Source organism: Lytechinus variegatus, chromosome 3 (assembly GCF_018143015.1).
Source record: "Lytechinus variegatus isolate NC3 chromosome 3, Lvar_3.0, whole genome shotgun sequence".
In the NCBI taxonomy this organism is placed as follows: Eukaryota; Metazoa; Echinodermata; class Echinoidea; order Temnopleuroida; family Toxopneustidae; genus Lytechinus; species Lytechinus variegatus.
The window spans coordinates 46,343,981-46,368,657 of record NC_054742.1 but is presented as its reverse complement, the minus strand read 5'-3'; the positions used below and the strand labels follow the sequence as shown (position 1 = coordinate 46,368,657).

Here is a 24,677-nt window from a genome sequence, read left to right as displayed (position 1 = left end):
ATCATGATAGATCTTGAAGCTACATGCAGGATCCCAGTCAAAACATCTGCAATCGGAACTGACAGGTCAAAATCATCTTCTGCGAAAGCTTTCAAGTCATGATAGATCATGGAGCTGCAAGATCCCGGCTCTCACGCCCAGGGGCGTCGATCCATTTTTCAGATTGGGGGGGCAAAATCATTAACGTTCGAAAGGCGCTGGATCGTACAAGACACCCACATACACACACACACACATATATATATATACATATATATATATATATATATATATATATAGATAGATAGATAGATATGACTCATGAGACACAGACACGTATCTCACCAACAAATTAATGCGAGCGCGAAGCGCGAGCTGATTTTTTTTTAGCATACTGGCAGGGAAAGCGCGCCTGTTTAGAACTGTTTGTAATAACTCATGAGGATACATATCTCACTACACAGATAGTACGAGTACCGAGAGTGAGCTAAAAATTTCTTTATATTCTGACCTGAAAGCTTGATATTCTAAGCATTTTTGGTACCAATGATTAAGATTGGTATCTAAAAGAAGAATAGATGCGAGCGCGAAGCGCGAGCTGAAAATTTTGATTTTTAGATTTGAAAAGAATGACAGTTTAATGGACGTTTTTGATAAAGAACAAGATATATATCCAAGAAAAGATGAATGCAAATCAAAGCAGGAGTTCTTATGAGGCTTTAAAGTGAAAACGGGACATTTGCATTCACCTATTTAATCATGAGAAGTATGGGTTTTTGCTACAGAAATGATGCGAGCGCGAAGCGCGAGCTGAAAATTTTTATATTCCAATCAGAAAAGCGGGCATTTTGAGCACGATTTTAAATAAAGAATGAGTTGTGTATCTCATTTTCGCCGCTTGCTGAACCTTACAATCTTGTGTTTTTTTTGCCATATCCGGAATTATTGGGGGCGGGAAATGATATGTTTGCCCCCCCCCCCAATATTTTCACTGGTGGGGCGATCGCCCCCCCCCCCTGCCCCCCCCCCCCCCCAGGATCGACGCCTCTGCTCACGCCTTAAACAGAACTGACTGGTCCAAATCAACTACTGTGAGATCTTTGACGTGATGATAAATCCTGGATCTGCAGGCCTAATCCAGGTCAAAACACCTGGAAACAGAACAGACTGGTCCAAATGAAGTTCTGCAGGATTGAGTCGTGATAGCTGCAGGGTCCAGGCCAACATTCCTCGAGATGTAACTGACAGGTCTAAATAAACCCTGTCAAGATTATTTACGTCATGATAGATCCCAGAGCTGCAGGATTGATCCAGGTCAAAACACTTGGAATCGGAACTAACAGGTCCAAATTAACTAATGCAGAAGTTACGATAGATCATTGTAGCTGCAGGATCCAGGCCAACACGCCTGGAAGCGGAACTCAATTATCCAAATCAACTCTAAAAGATCTTTCGCTTCTGTTTTGTTTTCATTATACAATTATATGCCCATTACCTATTCATAAATTTTCTTTACTTAAATATGATTTATAAATTGAATTAATCTAATTCTATACTATGTTATCAAGGGTGGTTATCCAGACAATTCCTTTTGGTTTTTTATGACTACCCTATTCCAATAATGATGTGTTCTTTCTATATTGTATCTCATATTTCAATACTATATTTTGAATTTTTCACTGCTCAAGTTTTTTTACGCAATTATATGATATGTGTAAGTTTTATTGGAATTGAATAAATGAATTGAATCGATTTGAATGATAGATCCCGGAGCTGCGCAGGATTGATCCAAGTCAAAACACCTGGAGACGGAACTGACAAGTCAAAATCAACTCCTGCACGTAGAATTATAGGTCTGGGAACAGCATGGAGAACTAATATGATCTTCATTGCAGGCTACGGAAGAAGGGTAAAACCAAGGCCTTTCAAGCGACTGACTATAGATTTTTCATTCTCTATGATACAAATGTCGATCAATTCTCCCTTTACTGTCAATCGCTCATACAAGTAATTATGAGTTCTATTATCATTCAATGATTAGTATGTAAGTATATAGTAATAAGCATGAACACGTAACCCTTTACTATGAAAGACACCAGGGGCGGAAATCTCTCCCAAAAGGTAGGGGGGACAAGGGACTGTGAATTTTTACAGCAAAAAAATAAAAATAATAGTAATAAAATTTATCACCCCAAATTTAAGGTCATTTCGACGAAAATATATTTGACAAGTAAAAAAAAAAGGTCATCTCGTCCAAAAACGCACGTTTTATTCCCATTTTGAGTGATATATTTCATAGCATCACCAAAGACCCAAAATAGTAGGGGGACATTTGATATTGTGTCCCCCCTACTATTTTGGGTAGGGGGGACACTTATATATAATAGAGGAAATAATAGGCTTTTTTCTCTTTCAGCTACATATAAAAATTGCTGGAACTTCAAAGCCTACCCACATTTTGGGGCTGTCGAAGTCACCCCACCTTTTTTTGCCGATTTATTGGAAAATTCACCATTTTGGAGCCCCAATTGAGGCAAAAGGCGTTTCTGCTATATAGCAAAGTCACTTTTACTTTTCTAAAACCACTTGGAGAGGAAGTGCTGGGAAATCGTAGCCTATCCCCCCCCCCCCCCTCTTTCTTCTCCAAGTTGTTTGAATACATTGAAAGTGGCTTTACTATATAACAAACACGCACTTTGCCTCAATTGGTACTCAAATATGGCGAATTTTCCAATAAATAAGCAAAACTGGTAAAAAGGGGTAGGGTGACACCGGCAGCCCCCAAAGGTGGATAGGCTTTAATGATGTGCCAGCACTTCTTTAGAAGTAGTTGATAGGAAAAAAGCTTACTCTTTCCTCTTCAAGTTGTTTAAAGAAACGCCTTTTTGCCTCAGTTTGGACACCAACATGGCGAATTTTCCAATTAATAGGCAAAAGGGGATGGGATGACTTTGGTAGCCCCCAGAGATGGGTAGGCTTCGATGTGCCAGCACTTCTTTAGATGTATAGCTGATAGAAAAAGCCTACTCTCTACAAGTGGTTTCAAGAAAATAAATGTGGTTTTACTATACAGTATGCCATTTTGCCACATTGGGGATGAAAAAAAGCACGGACAGGGGCGGGTATATTCGACAGGCTCCTCCTGCACTATGCCAGAACGTTATTGCATGTAACTCGCACAGCATGCACAGCAATGCTAACCGTTCAAACGTCTTTATTTACTTTATATGATTGAAATGCTAGCAACATTCTTTAAGAAAGAGAACCTTGTCCTGTTTGTTATTCCTTAATCATTTTCTTTGATTAGGCCGGTATTATTATAAAGAACATTTTGAGACATGCGATTTTCCTTTTTTAAAGTTCGAATACCGTTCGTCAAGTGAGTTTTGGTAATTTACTAAGTTATATGAGATGACGGAAGAAAAGAGACTTAAGCTTTATAATCACTTCTCAACCGTGATGAAATAAATATTTCATACAACTGGTAACATATTGTTCAAACATTTATGTATTTATCACAACATCTTTATACGAGATAACACGGCACTGTTGACATTAAAAACATCAACAGCATATTCGGAAATGTACAACATATCTGATAAAAAAGAGTGCACCGGGGTGATAAATATCGTATTACAAAATATTAAAATATAGTTCGTCATGGAGAGCGGAGAGAGTATTAATATATTATATATACTGTGCGTCCCACAAAAAACGAAACCGAGATTTATCGATGATTTATCATAACTTAATCACAAATACAATAGACAAATGACCTACCATTTTAAAGCTTAGAATCTCCTCTTTCATCTGAAATTACTTAGATTATTTCTCATTCAGGCCTGAATGAGCAAAAACAATTTGAAAAGGGGATTCCAAAAAGTCACTTGGCGGGCCGTATCAGGGTTTTAAAAAGAAAACCGCATTTTAAAAAAGTTCAATATCTGCTCTTTAATTTGATACCTCAATTACAGAAAATGGTCAAGGAATAACAAAGTTCTGGTTATTGAAATAAGGCTTGAAATTCAGTAAATTCATAAAATGAAGAGGTTTTACAGGCAGGCGTTCAAACTCACTCGACGCTCCGTTTTGTTGACGATCAGCCATGCATTAAACCTTTTGTTACCGTTCGATAGCTTCTGTGGGAAACTGGTGAAAACACTTTTATTTAATGAAATTATGGAAATACAAGCATTGTTTCGAGGGATAACTTGTTTATTTCTTGACCATTTTTTGTGACTAAGGTATCAAATAAAAGAGCAGATATTGAACTTTTAGCCATGTGACTTTTTTTAATTTAGATACCCCCCGCCAAATGGGTTTTTGGAATCCTTTCTTTGATTTTTTTTTTGGTCATTCATGCGTGAATGAGGAATAATCTAAATAGTATCAGATGGAAGAGGAGATTCTAAGCTTTACGTTGGTAGGTCATTTGTCTATTTTATTTATGAATAAGTTATGATAAATCATCACTAAATCTCGGTTTCGTTTTTTCTGGGACGCACTGTGTATATATATGAATATTTAAGTGTGAGTTTGACAAAAGAGAGAGGCTGCAAGACTTAGCAATATTGTCCAACTCCTTTATTATGCAAAGCTTTCGACCGTGTAACCGGTTTTTCTCAGGGCTTGGAAGGAGGATAGGAAGGGTTTGGTAGGTATGTGTTGTGTGATAAGTCTGGTGCGGCGAATGCATTTATTGAGGTCATGGAAAAAAACATAAAAATCGTCTGAAGACTGGAATATCCAGTGTACGTAAATACAACAATACAATCATGTTGATGATGAATACGAACAATATACAAATATAAAACATCGAGAAAAAAAATCAAAATATAAAAAAATGTACCAAGAAAAATCTAAGAATTAAATAATTCACAAAAAGTAATATGTTGATCAATTAATCATGTACAAACGTCTAAGTGTAGTTATTGAGGTCAAGAAAAAACAACAGAGAAACAGTCTGAAGACTGAAAAATCCAGTGTACATAAAAAAAAATTGCTGAACTTCGAGAGCTTTCCGAAGTACCGCTCAAGCATTTTCCCTGTCCAAAGCCAACATGTAAATCCTTATTTCATTTTGAATAGTTTTTTTTTTGTTTAATTCAAACATGTATTAACATTTTATACATTTATTCTTTTGATAAGCATTTATATGTCGAAAAATTCTTTTTTTTCTGTACTTAATTATGGACTAGCTGATCTGCCATCAACTTGATGCCCGTCAAGGCGCACGGATGCGGGCTCGACAGACAATTCTTGTTCTGACTACACAAAGGTTTTCTGATGTGTAATGAAAAATATGTTCATATCTTTGTGATAATTGTACCATATCACACAAAATTTCGTTCACTTGTAATCAATTGTAGTTTACGTGTATAAAAATATAAAGTTGCAATTTAAATATTATACCTATCAAGAATGCCATTAACATTTTTTGTGGGAAACGCTGTATAGTCTGGTTTTCTCTCCCCTTTCATTTTTTTTATTGATCGATTGATTTTATTCTATTTCTGCATTCAGGATAAATATGCACTATAACATCTACAAAGGTGATACATTTAAGTTTTACAAAATATTAAAACAATAGTTCGGGCATTAAGTTCGGGCATTTTTCTTTTAATTCAAACATGCATTTACATTGTATACATTTATTCTTTTGATAAGAATTTATATGTTGAAAAATTCTTTTTTCTGTACTTAATTATGGACTAGCTGATCTGCCATCAACTTGATGCCCGTCAAGGCGCACGTATGTCTGCAGTCTGTATACGTTCAGCCATGTGGATGCGGGCTCGACAGACAATTCTTGTCCTGACTACACAAAGGTTTCCTGATGTGTAATGAAAAATATGTTTATATCTTTGTGATAATTGTACCATATCACACAAAATTTCGTTCACTTGTAATCAATTGTAGTTTACGTGTATGAAAATATAAAGTTGCAATTTAAATATTATACCTATCAAGAATGCCATTAACATTTTTTGTGGGATACGCTGTATAGTCTGGTTTTCTCTCCCCTTTCAGTTTTTTTTTATTGATCGATTGATTTTATCCTACTTCTGCATTCAGGATAAATATGCAATATAACATCTACTAAGGTGATACATTCAAGTTTTACAAAACATTAAAACAATAGTCATAATAAAGCAATGAAAAATAAATATCAACAAGAAGCATTATTCAGTTAAAAGAAAATGTCAGTTTAAACGAATGCAGGAGACCACCATCGTGAGCGGTTAAGCTTGAAAATGATGGCAGCTTCATAAAATGGTTCCTAAATGTTTTTCTTTATCATGTTTATTGAACAAGTGGGTGCAGTGCAGGTGCAGTACTGCTTGATGAGGGGGATGCATATGATTCGATGGTTTTTCTTTTGATAGTAGCTTTCAATGAGTATATTGTTGAATATGACTTAATATTGTCTGGAAAGTTGATCCACATATCAGGACCATAATGTCGAATTGATTTGTAAGTTACCGGTAATTAATACCTTGGGGTTGGTGAGATGGAGGTTCAGGTAGGGTAGGAATGAACAGACCTGTTAAACGTAAACATATTATTAAAGGACGGAGGAAGTTAAAGTCAAAAATATTTGAACATTATAGCTACTTGAATCGTATTTATATATATCAAAGATTTTTAAGGTTTTTAGTTTATGAAACAGTGGGTCAGTGAGCCAAGTAATGTGACCCTGTACACATATGAATTGCTCTTTTATGTTAGAATTGAGTTTAGAATTGAGTTTAAAAGAACCATAATTTGCCCAGACGACATTACAATATGTTATACAGTGCGTATCAAAAAAAAGTTTACACTTTGAAAAAGCCCTGGGAATTAAAAAATATACAGCATGTGGGTAATTTTTTCACATATGATCTTGGGTTTGGGTCTCATCTATCCAATGAAATAAAAAGTTTGGACAGAATGTTACACTTGAGTGAGCACTGTCGAGTTTTGTAAAGCTCGCAGAAATCTGTTTGCGCAGAAATGCTTGTTTTCAGGCTGTGTCAAGGGGAAAGGGCGAAATCAAACTTATCGTGCACAACATTTCTCATACTATTCCTTTGCTCTTTTAGTCAATTGAAATAAAACGGATACATGCAAGCATTTAGTAATAATTTTGCCACCCAAATTGAAATTTCAACACTTAGTAAGCACAAACTTTACCCTTTTTGTCCCAGCTGGATCTGAGGACATAACTGAATCTGAACAAAAGTTTATATCAGACATCTCCAGCATTTTTCACTAAAGTTTTATCATTTAAAGTAGGTTTACATTTCATTTTTCATTTGATAGTTGTATCTCCACACTTTTCCGAAGCTTGGCAATGATTAAGAAAATGGAAATCGAGCCTAAGCCATTTCATGTAAATCACAGCTCAAATATCATCACGATGGCCTCAGTGTGTGGGGAAGTGGGGTGGGGCGCGATCCACTCTTCGAAGTGTTTTGCGCAAGGAAACATGTTTAAAAAAAGTAAAATATATCTTGAAATCAATGTTACGAGCTAAATTCCACTTTTTCTTCATGATTAAGGTCTACCTTTATTCGTATAACTATTTCAAAGTTCTGCGCAAATCATTTTTCACTAACTTTTCAAAAGTGAGTGGTGCTCACTCAAGCGGAAATATTTTTCGACAGTTATGTCGTCATTTGCCTAAATAGATCTGTACCAATGTTAAAATGTGGAAAAATCTTCAGAATATTACAAATATATAATTTTACAGGATTTTTTCTAAGTGTAAACTTTTTTTTGATACGTACTGTATAAGGGAGGACTAAGGAATTGTAAACAAGAATAAAGTTTTGTCAGGATATTAGAGTGAATTTTAACTTGGAAATTACCCCAATACCTTGGGAAATGGGCATCGTAACATGGTGTATTATGTAGATTCCAAGTCAAAGATTCATCCATCATAACACCTAAAAAATAAGATTGGTTTTTCTGTTCTTGGGGGGTGCCGTCAATAAAAATGTAAATCGGTGTGTTAATGTTATGGGAATGGTGTATGAAATACATAGAATGTGTCTTCTTTGTATCAAGGGAGAGCTTATTGGCTTTGAACCAGTTTGATATTTTATCAATTTCACAATTTACGATATTGTTTAGTGAATTAAGGTCTCTTTGATGAGAATAAAACAACAAAAAAATAGAGGAAGATTTAATAATGTCGTTAATGTAGAGTAAAAATAAAAGTGGGCTTAAAATGGAATCTTAAGGGACACCACACCGAAGTAAAAGAGAATCGAACCAATTTTGTTAGTTTATTACGATATATTCTATATGTTTTTTAAAGAATCATCAGTTGGATTGCGTAAGATTTATATAGACGTTTATGTGTCTGTATTGACTTGAGTAAACCTTACGTTATCCAATGATTTTCGGGTTTATTACGTTGTTTTTTTTTTTCATTTCCCTATAGAGATATTCTTTTCATAATAATGTTTTAATGTATTATTAAAGTTATTGCATGCAATATTGGGATTCACTTCATTATAAACATCATCCTATTCTTCCCAAACTAGGTCTTGCTTCAGTAATTCTATATTTTGTTAGACTTTTTTGCGATAATTATATTCTTTAATTGATTAAAGGCAAACGAGTTTACATTCACAAGTTAAAAAATGGGCAGGTGGTTTGAAACATCAGAACATAAAATCCCTCCTATGGCTTGTTATTATGAACATATGTTATCAATCTGAGTTGATGAATTCAAGTTAATCGTTGTGGGTTTAGTAATTGAAAGCCAAACAAGTATATCGATTTTACGAAATTGGATGAATTATTATTGTCAGATGAGGGCAAGAAGTTAATATTAAAATCGCCGAGCATAAAAAGATGTTTGTTTTCATTCCCTACTTTGAGGCCTCCACCAGTTATTTAATGCTCCAAGCTTAAGATGACGGTCTCCAACATTTCAATTTACGATGTTATATGTATTTTAAGGAGGTTTATAAACATATTTCAACATATTTTTAAGAGAAATTTACCAAGTATAATTTATAATTCATATTTGACTGAGAACATTAGTATGTAAATCATGTTATCATTATTGTTATTATGTTTGTCTCTTTCTGAAATGCCGAGAGATGATTACGCTTGTTAATAGTTTGTTATTGAAATGTAGAAATGAAATAAAATAAAATATAATATAATAAAACATATATTAAAAATGATAATTATAATAATAACAATATTAAATGCTTATATACATTATGTACATTTGACCTAGTCTCAAACATTACAAAGTAGCCGTTGCAATCATTTTATTCAAAACATACAGATGGGTTTCACGGAAAAAATACAGACCTGTACAGAAATCCCGTGTACCAACAGCGAACATTTGTTGTTGTTGTTGTACCTGTAGTGTTTATTTAATGAATCTTGATGTCTCTTTGCCAAATCGTGTCATAATGGGGTGCAAAATTTGCAATTTTGGCAGCCATCTTGGAATTTTCATGAAAATAAATCATTTTTATATTTGTCCCCAGATCAAGGAAAAATCTTAAGTGAATAATATGCTTTGACTATAATTTTGATAGTACAAATTGATTGCAATCGGTTTCTGGACTGTCCGGGTATTATATTTTTTTATTAAATGGGAATTAATTCCAAAATTTTCATGCTTTTGGTCAAAATGTGCACGTGCGTTATCATCTATCTGTTTTAACATAAAAAATAGCAACTTATGCAAAATATCAGCATTCGACACGAAATAAGATATATTAACGAGAAAATTGATATACTTCATGTCTTAATTTGCTTAGATAACGGGCAAATACTTCTGAATTTATAATCGATATTGCAATAAAATGAGGTCAAAAACCATGCCATATGGATATGCATGAAGTAGTAGAGCGAGCACAGACGGAATTTTAAAGATACTTAATCGTTTAATTATATATTAAGAGCTCTTTTGTATTTATTCATTTTTTTACTAGATCAATGACGAGATATTTAAAACATACGCAAATGACACGAATAAGGTAAAATGCTGAGTTGTGCAAGATTTAAACGACGCTATAACACATAGGTTATTGAAATAATAAAAAATTATTGACTTATGTTTTTGTTATTTCAGTATTTCAGTAAAAAATGTAATACTCACTTTTAGATGGTGTTTGACAGTGTCAAATTAAAAGAAGTGTACCGGCAGCTTTTGGTTTGTCACAACTTTAAAGATGACTGAAATCGTAATGATGCTTGGTCATAGTAATGTATCTCCATGTGCTTTGCGCATGCGCAAATTATTCGTGGTCAGGATGATTTTCATCATCGATATAAAAAAAACAGAGGTCGTTTTATGCTGCTGCACACATGACCTTGAAGCTACAAGAAAAGTACTCCGTGACACAGTTAATAGCCATTACTAGAGAAAGAAAGCAACAAACAAGCCGTGAGAAGCTCCCCCCCCCCCCCCCCTTAATAGCGGAGCACGTAGAGGGTCACTTCCATGGAAATACAGCCCGAATTCGAGTATACAATATATATTGAAACAACACGCACACGCAAGAGAAAAGAAGCGTGGAAATTAGTGCGCGCTTGACCTTTTTGAGTTAACTTTATTTGTTTCCGGTAGCATCAAAAGAGCGCGTTGATGCTCGTGTCTGTTTATATATATATATATAGGGCTTCATCAGGAGAATAATTTTCCTGATGAAGTCCTATGGGCAAAAAATTGATCCAAATTTTCACTTTTTGGTTGTTTTATTCACCTTGTATTTTGCTTGATACTACTAGTACCACAACCGACGCAAGACCTTCATTCATTTATATATATTATTATGTATGTATATCATCGATGATTTTTCATGTGCTATTCTCCGCCTCAAGAATCTCCGGTTCGATTTGCTGATATTGTCGCAGATGGCGTTATCTATCAATTGCTTCCCAACTTGATTTGCAACCTCCTAATTATTCATCCATATCGTTTCCAAGTAACTCTAGTTTTTCACTGGTCGATGACCCTGTATCCTCAACAGCCTTAGATGTGAAAAAATGTCTCTCATGGTTTTATTTATTCTTCTCAGTACGGGGGGAGGGAGTTCAGGATTCTTTTTATAGGGAGGGGCCCCAAATGGGGGGCACGTACATTGACGAGTAGATACAATGCGCGACACCCCCCCCCAAAAAAAAAAAAAAAAAACACGTAAAAGGATGTCTTTTTCACGATGGGGCACGTTACGTACGTAACGTAATAAGGGTGTCAAAAACATTAAAATGATGAAAAAAGGGAAGATCTAGATCTATTTTTTTCGCTAGGAAATTTGAGAGGGTAAAAAGACTAAAATGTTATATAAAGAATGTACTTTTCCCCCACAGTCAACACTACGTGTTTAGAGTCCGATTTGCGTGAGGTGTGGGAGGTGCATATGCATGGGGCCGTACGGTACAGCTAAAACCAATGATGTAGGTACAGGTAAAACCGACGCACAGTAGGCCAGAATGAGTTGAAAGTGCGCCAAAATTATATTCCAGGTTATATTTTTACTTTAACATGTTGATTAAGGGTTATTTTGGGCGTGGAATCGACTGAACATAATCTAAAGCCGATATGACGTCACTTTGATACCAAATTTTGATTGGCTTCTTAAAACCTATTTTTGAAAAGACAAATTACGCTAAACAATGTGCAGTATATAAACTTTGTGTTATGTGTTTTGACCAGAGTGAATCTTGGTTTATGCTTCTCACATGCCTAAAAAGTGTGTATGAGATCCTGAAAATGATTTTATGGCATAAAAATAATAATGAGATCAAACAAATACTTACAAATCTGAAAAATATTAACCGTGCTTTATCAAGTGGTGTGGACTTGGGTAAAACGCAGAGTATCTAACACCACGAATGTTTAACTATGAGGAGGGTTTTGGGCTGAAATTATTCTACAAGTAACTTTTATCTCCGGAAGAGGGGCGGGTAGACCTTATATGCGTTATCAACCTTTATTTTGTTTGCATTATGCCTAGAATTCATGTCATTTTCATGGAATGGAAGGGGAATCGTCCTCGCCATGCAAAAATGAACGGCAATGTCCACCCCACACGGTGCGCTCATTTGTGCGATGACTGCGCGGTATAAATATTACCGTTTTTGAACAGGTTTTGGGGGTGTTGTGTCAAGTAAAATCGGCTCTAACATGAAAACGGGCAAAAAAGGGCAGCTAAAGTTGGTATCGACTTAAAGCTTAGATATCTGGCAAAATGATGATGATAGAATTTAAACGGAAATCTAAACTTTTTTAATGTAAATGCAAAAAACATGGATTATCCGCCTATTTCCAGGAATAATTATCCTATAAACCTCCTGAAATGTGTCTTTTATCTACTTTGAACCCTTTCACACGAAAAAGGAACACATCAGGATTATGTGGGTGCCATTTAAGATTCCTACATGAAAAACCTCTTGTGAAATGGCCTGTTTTTTCAACTAGGTTGTCATATACGCGGCATTTCGCAAAATGTTACATTTTACGATTTGAGGTTGGAAATAAACAACCTTTATGGAAATTCCCGAATGAAATATTTTGCTGAAGTATATTTCAAAGTGTTGTCTTTCAGCTGGGCATGACAAAAATTTAAAACCTGAAATTGCCCAAAATGACTTTTGGCGCACTTTTGTTTCACCCCGGCCCACTGTGCGACGTCCGTCACGGACGTCCGTGATATTATCTTTTAACATATCGCTGTACTTGTTTAGGGGTTCAATTCAGGGAATAGTTGCCAGGGGTATCGTTTTGTTTCCAATACTTGTTAAGGGTAGAGTTTTACTTGCCAATACTTGTTAAGGGGTGCCTTTTCTGAATATTGAAAATACTTGTTTAAGGCGCTTTTCGAGACCCCATGGTCGCGCATGGTATGCACTCGTCAATGGAAGTGCCCCCCCCCCCCCCCGGTCATAAACATAATGTATTTCCGCACAATGTGCGAGAACATATCTTTCTTTCCTATATTGAGACCTGAAACGAGAAAATTGTAACACATTCTTGTTATAATGTACAGGATACATATCTCACAAAAATAATTTAATTGTGAAGCGCGAATAGAAATGTTTCCTTCCATGTACATTATGTAGAGTTGAACTTCACATTTCGGCGGGGAGACATATAGACTCACACTCTTAGAGTGTCACACTGCCTATACTCGATCTATCCCCATCTACAGCGAGTTAGTGCTAGTGTAAAGAAGCCCTCAGAAACCAGTAAGCGAAAATTAAGAAGATTAAATCCTAAATTATTGTGAAAATTTGAAAAATCTGTTTATTATAGAGTATTAAAAATCAGATGAATCTCTTTAAGCAGAACACGAGTATATAAGTCCGCTCCACTTCAAAAGGAACACGAGTATCTTTGTTTCAATGCAACTTGAAAATAATTGAAATCAACGTGAAAATAAACATATGCAACTTGGAAAATCATCGAAGAAGTTTTAGGTACAAAACACAACTTTATCCAACAAGTTATGCAAACGCATTCAATTCTTTCTTTACGAATATTTGGCCCGAGCTTGCAACAAAATTAATTATCCCAACGCACATTACACATAATTATTACCTCTCAGATCCAAGTCATGAATAATTATTTTTAACCCTAACATGCCCCTCTGAAATAATCAATATTGTCCGTTCCCTTAACAATCTAGATCTTCTGGTTGTTATCGCATCAGTATGTCTCTTATTTAGCAAATAATTCACACTCTTGCTAGCCCTCTGACTGAAATATTTAATAACTTTTTATCTAAAGTGTTTTGCAAGATTTATTCAAAATAGCCAAAGTCAATCCAATCGTTGAAAAGGCAACCATTACGAAATAAGTAATGACTGTCCAATTTCCTTACCTCCAACAATATCTAAAAATCTGGAAAAAATAGTTCACTCAAGACTTTCTAAATTCATCAACAAATGCAATATTCTAAATTCTAATCAATATGGTTTAAGAAAATTATTCAACAGACTTAACACGTAGTATGCATTTTTTTGCAATCTTAGTAAAGCATTTGACACACTGAACCACGACATTTTACTCTCCAAAGTCAACCATTACGGAATACGAGGTCAATCTCTCTAATGCTTTTAAGAATGTTTAAGTAATCGAAGGCAATATATCGATTTTGATATTTGCTACTCTGATTCTCTTTAAGTTCGGTTTGGTGTCTCTCAAGTTTCCATTTTAGGTTCACTCTTATTTTTGCTATATGTTAACAACATTATTAGGACCTCTATTCTGTCCTTCGTTTTATTTGCCGATTATACCAATATATTTTACTCCCATAAAGACTTTAATTCATTAAACAATATCGTAAATCGTGAAATCAATAAAGTATGAAACTGGTTTAGAGCCAATAAACTTTCCCGAATTACAAAAAGACACATTTTATGTATTTCACACACCATTCCCAAAACATTAATAAACCGATTTACATTAACATTGATCCCCCCCCCCCCCCCCTCTAGAAAAGAAAAATCATTCTAAATTATTAAGTGTAATTACAGTGCGAGTCAGAAAAAATGTTACACTTTTTAAATAAAGTATTTTTCAAGAAAATGTGGGATTCAGTGGGATCACTTGGTAAATTTGTTTCATTGTTGTTGTTATGGTTGAGTGCATAACAGCCATTGTTTGAAAAAAGTGTCATAACCCATTTTCGCCAAGTCAGGTGATTACCTGTATCCGCAGAGACAAAACCTTTCACACAAACAATAAGCGTTCAGTTTTTGCGTATGTTTATTAATCAAGAAAAATAAACAAGAGAACCAGTAAATCAATAAATTATCTTAATAACTGAAAAGTTCCTTTTCATTGTCATTTTGGCCACAACTTGGATAAAGCTTCTCGCCTTCAACATGTTCACTTCAACATGTTCAATCTTCCACATGTTGCTCTGATGATGCGCTGCTGCAAGTCATCAAAATCTGCAGGTGGGGTGCTGTACACTTTTGACTTCAAGCACATTTAATGCTTCTTCTTTATTTGTCGAATGATTTTGATTTAGACACTTCGCAGGGCCATGGCAGCAATGCTCCATCGAGCTCAGAAGTGCATCGAGAGAAATGGACAGCATGTGGAAGATTGAAGGTGTGAATCTTTGTCCAAGTTGTGGCCGAAAAGACAATGAAAAGGAACTTTTAAATGAAGATGATTCATTGATTTACTGGTTCTCTAGTTTATTTTTCTTGATTAATAAACATACGCATAAACTTTACGCTCATTGTTTGTGTGAATGCTTTTGTCTCTGTTTCAGCATGTACATGTAATCACCTGACTTGGCGCAAATGGGTTTTGACACTTTTTCAAACAATGGTTGTTGTGCCCATAACAACCATAACAACAACACTGAAACAAATTTTACCAAGTGACAACGGAATATCTCCTCTATCCACACATGCTAGAATTTCTCTCCGAATCCCACATTTTCTTGAAAAAAATACTTAATTTAAAAAGTGTAACATTTTTTCTGACTCACACTGTATACATGTAGATTAATCTTTGACTTGGAATCAACACATGTACAATGTGCGTCTCAAAAATTATTGGGATAATTTCCAAGTTAAATTAATTCTTCCGTATAAAACTTTATTCTATTTATACAATATTCGTTAGTCCTCCCTCATATAACATAATGTCATTTGGGCAAATTGTGTTTTTTTAGACTCATCTGTCTTTTAAAAAAATCTTTATTACCTGTGTATATGTTATGTTGCATATTCATCATGAATGCAGAAATAAAATAAAATAAAACACTATTTTAATTTACCTCATCTATTTTTTTTTTCGAAAATCTTTTTATCAGTTTGTTTTATTTTACTACGTTTTCTCAAAAATATTCACTTTTGTTTACATCCCATCACAGAATATGCCTTATTTTGTATGAGTTTGAATGCAGAAGAAAATATAGCAAACATGTAGGTATACAAACACAACTCTCATCATGTGATTTCCTAGGGAAGAAGATAGAATAAAGGGTTCCATGACATTTGCTCCGGCGACAATTACTCCGCTCTAAATTCCACACACCAAATGAGTGATTAACTACAACCTTGATTTAACACTACACCCTACACTAACCCTGACATAAAACCATAATTGCACCCCTAACTCTACATCTTAGACGAAATTAAGTCAGGAGAAATTGTCGCGTGAACAATTGTCGTGTCCCTCAATAAAGAGGGCAGTATTTCATCTCAAGCAGAGTTATCTATCTAAAAAAGTAGTTTATTTGATTTTACATAATTTTGATATTAACATGATATAAATATTGGGGTAATTTTTTTCTTCACAAAAAACAGGTTTTACATTGTTATAGAAGAGAAATTTGGCAGTTTGATTTCATTTGTAATCATTTTTTAAATATTTGTAATCTCATTGATATTGATATATTTATTTGTTTGATTGTTTATTGATTGTATACAGGCAACGAATCTTTATTTATATGAATTGTGATTGTCAACTTACTGTTTTGAAAGAGGAAGAAAATAAAATATTATTCAAAAAAAAATCTATTGATAACTCTGATCTCAAGCACTGTGCATGTGCTCAAGCACATAGACACAGTGGCGACACGCGCACTTAATACAGGATACGCGCTGTCAAAGGTCAGCCATGGAAGGCTGAATAGTTCCCTATCCGCACATAGTACATGCAATGATTTGGCAATCATCGCAATCTGTATTATTCCTGATTAATTGATTTTCGGCAAACTAGCCGTTGTCTGGAAGAAATAATAATCGAGTCTAATTTGTACAGCAATTGTTGAGAATATTATATAATTTCTCCTCTTTGGTGTAGAGCTTGATCATAGATCCCCTTTAACATTTTGGTTTCTCTGGCATTTTCAGATCAATTCCATTTTTTATTGAAAATTAATATAAAGAATTATAAAGGTTTGATTTACTCAGTCTATGAATAAAACTGAAAATATAGAAAAAAATAGGTAACTAATAAATATGGGAACACGAAAAATTAACAAGGTGATGCTGAAGACATAATGAACTGGAAAACTCGGGGAGGGGCAGGGCAGTTTTCTACTTCTAACACACAACATTGAAATTTTGTAATCACGACGCCGGTATCGTACGAAATAAAGAAGCAAAGTAAAAGTGATCACAATATATATAGGAAAAGCATTTGACGTTATATTTATTTTATTTTAATTTATGGGGCAGAATTTAATATAGTCCCTTGAAAAATATGGGCTATATTAGGGCCAGGGGGTCAAGCCCAGAGTGGCAACTCCAAGCTACACTATTTTCACTGTCAGTCATTTGGAAATAGGAGCATTGTACTCAGATCGAATTTGATGTCTTAAAGTGATCTCTGATGGGATATTTCCATCTATATATTAGTAGATTTAAGATTAAGACTAGTAACTTAGAACTAGGGATAGGCCTCGGCTAGACTAAAGACTGCTTCCACCCATTGGTGGCGCCATCCCTGCAATTAACTGCCTATAGTATAGGGTGGGCTAAGGTTTCCGCCGCCAAAAGCTCCGGCGGCGCAGTTCCTTATCTTTGGCTAGGGTCTTATGAAGGGTAGTCCCATATGCTAATTTTTATGAACTGTTTTTGGTAGAAATTTAATGGATTTTCCCAAAAAATAGCATGAAACAACTTGTTAAAAGATCATTCAACCTTGACAGTCATAGTAAAACACTATTTTTAACACGTTGAGGTAATTTATGCAAAACATGATTACACAAAACTTAAAAATGCAATTTCTCTCTTAACAAACACTTTTTTCGACATTATTTTGGAAGCCGATTTATGCAAAATAACAACAGATGTATCTACAAAAAGGCAACTTTATATGTTAAAATACTCACATTGGCGTCTAGAAAATATATCCATGAGTTGAAAGTGTCGAGGTGTTTAATCACTAAATGTGAGAAAACGTGTAGTTTATTGAAATTTCCAGAGGTATGCACCCAGTAGAAGATCACAAGCGCAGAAAATATGCCGAGGGAACTAATTGGGGCTCCATGAAATATCTGACCAATCAGAGCACACTTCCGGTTTCGTCATTCTGTTTATTGATAACTGGGATGGGAGCGCGAGCGTTCATAGAGAGATTTATACTAATTATTAATCTCTATGGGAGCGTTTCATCAATATTTTCATCCGACAAGTTGTCAAGATCTGACATCTTTCCATGATTTTGATTGGCTGAGAGGCACTGTTCCTATAGTAACTGTCTGATAAAATGGGACTTGTCGGAAAAAACGTCCGACAAGTCCTTTCATGAAACATCATTAGTAGAGTTTGTCCAACACAATTTCAAAGAGTTCCCAACATGGTACAATTTCTTTCGAATAAGGCATGCTAACAAAGCTAAAGCAATATGCACCATATTGGTAACCAAAGGAAACCGGTTGGCCGATCTCTCTCAATTAACACGATCAACGGCTCTAAGTATGGAGACGCTGATGACTTGTTCAATAAGTTGAGTCTAGGGAAAGGAGTATATGTAAATAAATTTCAATGCAGTGCACAAACGTTATGAAAAAAGTTATTTTTCGCCACCATATTATGTAATGTACTAGTATTCTAGTAATGGTTATAGAGGAAGAAATATTACATTAAGGATGCTATATAGTGGTCACCCATTGGCCAGGGTGTCACTGTGTCAATAAAATTACAAAGAATACTACAAATATAACTCGTAACTCAAACAAAATGGTTCTAGCGTTTAAGTGATTTCATTTTTCAATGTGTGATATCAGTGGCGTAACTGGCGAAGGGCAGGGGGCAGGCTGCCCTCGTGGCGGATTTCACCGGGAAAAAAATAGCAGAACAAGATAAAGGGGGAAAGAAAGAAAGAAAGAAAGAAAGAAAGGGAAAGGGGGGAAAAGGAGGAAATGGAAAGGTAAAAGTGAAAAAGAGACTATTAAGAAAAGAAAAGAAAAACATAAAAAGGGAAAACGTAACTGAAGCGGGAAAAAGAAGGAAAGAGGAACTTTGTGAGAAAGAACAATTCATCCCGAAATACTAATACATTAGCATGAAAAGTAAGAAAGGGAAATAAATTGAAAGAACTGACAAAATGGCAAACAAAAGCGGGAAATGAAGGTAAAATGGAATGAGACAAAAGCTAAATTGGAAAATGAAGAAAGGGGGAAGGAAAACTTAATAACAATAATAATAATAATATAGGGTATTTATATTGCGCACATATCCACCTTATTAGGTGCTCAAGGCGCTCCTATAATGCACCCGGCTAAGCAAGGCGTTCATAGCGCACACAGCTTTTTAAGGAATTACTTCCTACCGGTACCCATTTGCCTCACCTGGGTTGAGTGCAGCACATTGTGGATCAGTAATAACACGACCGGGCTCAGGCAATCAGGACAAAAAATCCATAGCCAAAAGCTAAACATTTCCCCCTATATGTCCTTATCAAAGTACTTTACGCTGGCAAAGGTTACTGTAAAAAGCTTCTTAATGTTTACTTTGGCTAAATCTCAAAAGCGGATGCTCTGCCCAAGGCCCTGTGTAACCTTCAGAGGGCAATTAAGCTTTAAGTTGAAGCACTGGCGTACGGGGGGGAGTTCCACAGCCAAGGGAAAAATAACATAACAAAAAAATAAAGGAGGTAACGAAATGAAATGATTGGAAAACAATGAAATGTGATATGTTATTTGCTGAATATAATGTAAAAATCAAATTACATTTTCATATCAAAAGGCCATTTTTTTCTGGCCCGCTTCGCTCGACTTTTTACCAATTTTCCAACATGTGCTATCTTGTGCCCCCTCAAAATATTTGGCTTAGTAGGCAACTGCGTTTATTTGTGTAAAAGCTATATCACATGATACATAAGTTGCATCTTGATAGCAAGTTTGCATTCATTTTCCAAGCACATGGTTTCTCCTATAAAATCAAAACCTATGTTATTTTAGGTTTGTTGTGGAATAGTAATTTCTTTGATGAAATAATTATCCTAATTCCAATTACGGAATCAGACTGTTTTTACATGATTTTTAATTTCCTATTATCATTTAACAACCGTGTCTGAAAATACTTTGACATTTAATGTGATGACCCCCCAAACTTTACTTTCAGCGATACAGGGGCGGTGGAGCGATTTTGAAATGGGGGCACAAAGAAAAAAAAGGGCTCATTTTCTTTTGAAAAGGGCACTATCTTTAAACAATGAAAAAATTACTTATCTACCCCATTCACTTGACTCATGAAACTTAATACAAATACGGATGGGGGCGGGTAATTATCTAAGCTTAGGCTAAAGCGATGAGAAATCGAAACACATTTACCTTACTCTGCATTTTGTTTTCCTTTTTTGGTTTCTTTTTTAAATGTTGGTCTATCAAAATTGTACGAGTTAAGACACCATCGGGCCTGGAAACCATCATGATAAATATCAATGTAAGGTGCAAGTAATGATATCATTTCTGAATATGGTAGTTCCCAATTATTTCATGAAGTACTGTTTTTTATGCTTGTGTTCTAAAAAATTGATGATAGAAAACAATGACTAACTACCCAATTCGCCTAAAGAATTTGAACGAATTCACTTTATATTGGTAAACAGATCTCCTCAATTATATCAGCAGCATTCAACATGCTTACGTTTTCCTCTGCGCAGCGTTTTGCTTCGGATAGCAACAGCCTCGTATTCCTCGATATGTGAAATCCATCAATTTAAAATGTGTTTTTTTTCCAGAATCATATAAAATGAAAACCTTTTCGAACGGAAAGGGACGCTAAATAAAGAAACTGGGCGCTCGTCGGGCACGAAAAAGAGTGCTTTGTAAGGAAAAATTATTTGATATGAAGAACAGGCACCTATAAAAAGGCCAAGGGGCACTCATTAACACATAAAACGGGTCATCCGGTGATAGGGGCACAGAACACGCTCGGGGGGGGGCATTTTTCTTGGGTAAAAAGGGGGAATTATTCGAGAGGGCACTAACAAGAAGACAATGGGGCACTTTCTCATACAAAAACGGGTCCTCCTCAGGTGAAGGGGACATAGAACACGTTCGTGAGGGGCTTTAATGTATTAAAAAGGGTACCTAAACGAGAAATGGCACTTGATAACACATAAAACGTGTCATTTTCATGTGAAGGGGACACAGTACACGTTTGTGAGGGGGGGGTCCTGCGTAAAAAGGACACCTTTTCAGTGTCTCAAAAAGTAGGGGAACTGTGCCCCCCCCCCCTCGGATTGCCGACCCAGTGATATCTACTGATAAAGCTGTACTCCGAAAACGTATCACTGTTTAAAGGACAAGTCCACCCCAACAAAAATTTGATTTGAATAAAAAGAGAGAAATTCAACAAGCATAACACTGCAAATTTCATCAAAATCGGATGTAAAATAAGAAAGTTATGACATTTCAAAATTTCGCTTCATTTCACAAAAGCAGTTATATGAACGAGCCAGCTACATCCAAATGAGAGAGTCGATGATGTCATTCACTCACTATTTCTTTTGTTTTTTATTGTTTGAAATATGAAATATTTTTATTTTCTCGTCATTTTCATGTGAAATGAAGTTTCATTCCTCCCTGAACACGTGGAATTCCATTATTTTAACATTTTGTGCTTCAGGCAAGGAGGTCCTTATCATCAAACTCGTAAAAATTGAAATATTGTATAATTCAAACAATAAAAAACAAAAGAAATAGTGAGTGACATCATCAACTCTCTCATTTGGATGTAACTGGCTCGTTCATATAACTATTTTGTTAAAAATATAAGCAAAACTTTGAAATGTCATAACTTTCTTATTTCACATCCGATTTTGATGAAATTTTCAGCATTGTGCTTGTCTGATTTTTCTATATTGATTCAAATCAACATCATTCTGAGGTGGACTTAACCTTTAACTTGTGCCCACAATTCAATAAAAACATGACAGAGTGCTCTTCAATATTAGAGCAAAATAAACAAATTTAATGTCATTGAAAAGTTAAATTTTATTTGATTTCTTTTCCTAAACGTTCAATCTCATTATTCAAGGGCCATCGACAGAAATAAATACCGGTTAGCTTTGGTATTTTCAGAGTGTTAAATAAAGTTTAACTAATTGGTCGTGCACGCCATCAGCGTAATCAGTCGAATTGGGTACCGTGGAAGACATCTTATTGGCTATTATTATTGAAATCGAGAAGAATTTTTTTTATCATTTTTTTTCTACATTCTTTCTTTCATCCATTTTTTTAGAGTTTATAAAAGTAAGATCCAATTTCCCATTGGTATCTTTTCGGGAAAGGAGAGGGGTTTTGTCCTCGCATCTCTGTATATCGGATACACAATTGGGTTACAGTTCGCCAATTACTTAAGTATGATTGGCGCTTTGTAGTAATTTGTAGAGATCAATAACTGTTATCGGGTGGGTGTTTCATAAAGCTGTTCGTATAGTTACGCACGACTTTACGCACAACTGGAACATGTTCTTGGGTCATAAATCAATTACATATGGATACCACATAGCACAAGAAAGGATCACCAGTCGTGCGTAAAGTCATTCGTATCTTACGAACAGCTTTATGAAACACCCACTTGGACTGAAGAAAAATCGATTGGTGGCCGAAATGCCTAAATGGTAGAATATCGCCAAAAGCAGTAAAGTTGGCAAATATGTATTTTTGTCACATTATTTCATATTTGGTGTAAGAGTATATAGGCTAAAATGCATAATGTACATGTAATGAATAAAGCTTTTTGTGCAATGACCGCGAAAACTCTTCCAGCCTTTGCGTCAAATTACACCACCCGGCTACTAAGATCATAAATTAGAATTTTGATATCTATGATAATATCATACGATAATAAATGGTTCTGACTTCTGATATGAGGGAAGATTCCGGGAACCTGTTATCATGAGATCCACTTTGCAGCAATGAAGTGATTATGCTGTGGGTAGAGACAGCAAAAATGAGGGGCTGAACATGTCCGTACACAGATTTTTTCCTTGGGGAGGGGGAAAGACGCATTAAAATGTTCGAAGAAACTCGAAAACGTGGGAACAAAGTGACTGATATTGTTATATGGGCTTTTTGGTATTTTCTAAAATGAAATTGAAAGATTAGTGCACACTTTTGGTAAATTTTGTGGAAACTTTCAGTAAAATAAAATTGTAGGTTTCACAATTTATGGGGGAAGCAACTGCCCCCCCCCCCCCCCTCTGCTGCGTTCGGCATGGGCAGTTGGACCCCCCCCCCCCCAATTTTTTAATAAAGGAAAGAACATGTATACATTAGGCCTAAGCAAGTATTGTTTTACACACATTTAATTTGTTCTTATCTCGATTTGCCCCCCCCCCCCCTGGGGATAGGAACATGGATATAAGGTGGACATTATGCTCGCACATATATTTGAATACTAACCAGTAATCAGCCTTCGATTTTAGTTTACCATTATATGCCTCCTAGTATTTTGTCATGTTTCCCCACCCTAAATACCGTGAAAACCTAATAATACGCCCTTTTGTGTACGAGCATGGTGGCTACCTTGCAATAGCAGTGGCCCCGGGGTAATAAACCTACGCCCTTGGGGCTACCAACAGTGTACGAATACAAAGAAAATTATATTTGTGGGACTCACCGTGTAATTTCAAATAACGAATCTGCTCAAAGGATAAAGACGGTCCGATAGCGAAAATGCCTACAGCAACACTGAAAGAAATCCACTTTAATGAATGTTTGAACCTTAAAATTGATAGGCCAGAGGGGACTTGATGATAAAACGTAACAAAGGACTACTCAAATAGCACACGTAATAATTGCTACTCTTAAAAGAACTGAAAGGAGTTACGTAAACATTCATTACTGACCTCAATTTTGTTAATCATTATCTATGCTGTCTGTAGAACGTGTGTGGAAATGTCCATAATACACTGTTTGGTAGAATCAATGCAATTTTACCCATCTTATATGTTTTGGTAATACCGATCATCCGGGCCTATCATTATACCCCTTCTCCACTGAACGTACTTACGTCACCTTTTTATCGTTTCTTTCTCTCTCTCTCCCTCATTTTTCCCCTCTCTCTCTCCCTCCCCTTTTCTCTCTATTTCAGTCTGTTTCTATCCTCTCCCCCCTCTCTCTCCTTTTTACTACTCTCCTCTACCACTGTCACCATCCCTGCCGTGATTCATTTACCTACCCCCCCCCCCCCTCCATACGCATTTCCTACTCTTCACCAATAGTTCCTCATCCCCCACCCTCCTTCTTTTGGATCTTTCTTGTTCTTCACCTCCCTCAGTCTCTTTTTTTTCTCTGGTCACACGGGCCTAACTACAATTGGCATGCCAAAGATATTCATTCCACCAACCCATAGCTCAATGTTTTAAATTTGATATTGCTGATTGACAAAAATTAATGAATATGATTGACAATATTACACTGATTCTAGGGAGGGTACCTACTGAACTTCCTTTTTCCAAATTGGAAAGATATATCACTACTTCGGAACTACTTTTACTGGCGGAAGAATTAGGGCCATTTTAAGGGATGAATTTGATCCTGTCAGGTGTATTCTTCATAAATGCCGATTTATTTTTAAAATGAGCCGGTCGAGGTACACTTTTTTGGTCAGATATGGAATGTCAGACATATATCCTGTTCACCGGTAGTAAACATTCATCCTTTGAATTTAATGCAAATATTTATTTCTGAATTCATATAGATTCCTCAATGTTCTGATTGTTACCACGGTATTATGATTTATTTTTAAAA

At 35.5% G+C, this 24,677-nt stretch overlaps 1 protein-coding gene across 2 annotated transcripts in view; it reads right to left on the bottom strand.

Annotated features, from left to right (window-relative positions):
* LOC121411178 (galactosylceramide sulfotransferase-like) overlaps nt 1-23,724 on the bottom strand; it is a 36,943-nt gene extending 13,219 nt beyond the window's left edge. Inside the window, exon 1 of one of the 2 annotated variants that reach the window (XM_041603741.1) lies at nt 23,545-23,724. The gene's annotated coding sequence lies outside the window, so the exon portion shown is untranslated. Of the gene's footprint in view, nt 1-10,093; nt 10,387-23,544 lie in introns of those variants that run through there. The other variant, XM_041603742.1, reaches the window with a different exon arrangement.
* Nucleotides 23,725-24,677: the final 953 nt, after the last annotated feature.